This window comes from Myotis davidii, unplaced genomic scaffold (assembly GCF_000327345.1).
Source record: "Myotis davidii unplaced genomic scaffold, ASM32734v1 scaffold96, whole genome shotgun sequence".
Classification (NCBI taxonomy): domain Eukaryota; kingdom Metazoa; phylum Chordata; class Mammalia; order Chiroptera; family Vespertilionidae; genus Myotis; species Myotis davidii.
This window is the reverse complement of record NW_006289416.1, coordinates 12,137,161-12,137,976: the sequence shown is the minus strand read 5'-3', so window position 1 is coordinate 12,137,976 and position 816 is coordinate 12,137,161.

Here is an 816-nt window from a genome sequence, read left to right as displayed (position 1 = left end):
CCATCGTCATGATGCAACTGGAAACGTGATTCATCGGACCACATGACTTTTTTCCAATGCTTGACTGTCCAATCCTTGTGTTCCTGTGCGAATTGGAGATGTTTTATCTTGGTAACTACAGACAGCAAAGGCGTTCGAACAGGCCTTCAGCTTCCATATCCCATACAATGCAGTGTATGACTAATTTGCCTACAAACATCAGGTGGTCATAATAATCTGACCACTCAGTATATAGATATACTAGAGGCCCGGTGCACAAAAATTTGTCCACTCGGAGGGGGTGGTCCCTCAGCCCGGCCTGTGCACTCTTGCTGTCTGGTACCCATTGGGGATGTCCACCTGCTGGCTTCAGCCCACTCCCCGGGGAATCGGGCCTAAGCTGGCAGTCTGGCAACCTGGGAGTCCTAGGGGATGTCCACTTGCCAGCGGGGAGCAGGCCTAAGCTGATATCGGACATCCTTAGCGCTGCTGAAGAGGTGGGGGAGGCTCCCACCACCACCACTGTGCTGGCAGCTGGCAGCCTGGCTTGTGGCTGAGCAGAGCTCCCCCTGTGGGACCTCACTGTCTACCAGGGGACAGCTCCTGCATTGAGCATCTGCCCCCTTGTGGTCAGTGTGTGTCAAAGTGACCAGTCATTCCCAGTCGTTCTGCTGTTAGGGTCAATTTGCACATTATCCTTTTATTATATAGGAGTTCCTAGCCAGCCTGGGTGAGGGACTGATGGCTGTTTGCAGGCTGGCCACAGCCCCTTCAGAGTGAGGGTACCCCCTGGGGTGCCTGGCCAGCCTGGGTGAGGGGCTGGGGGCTGGTTTCAGG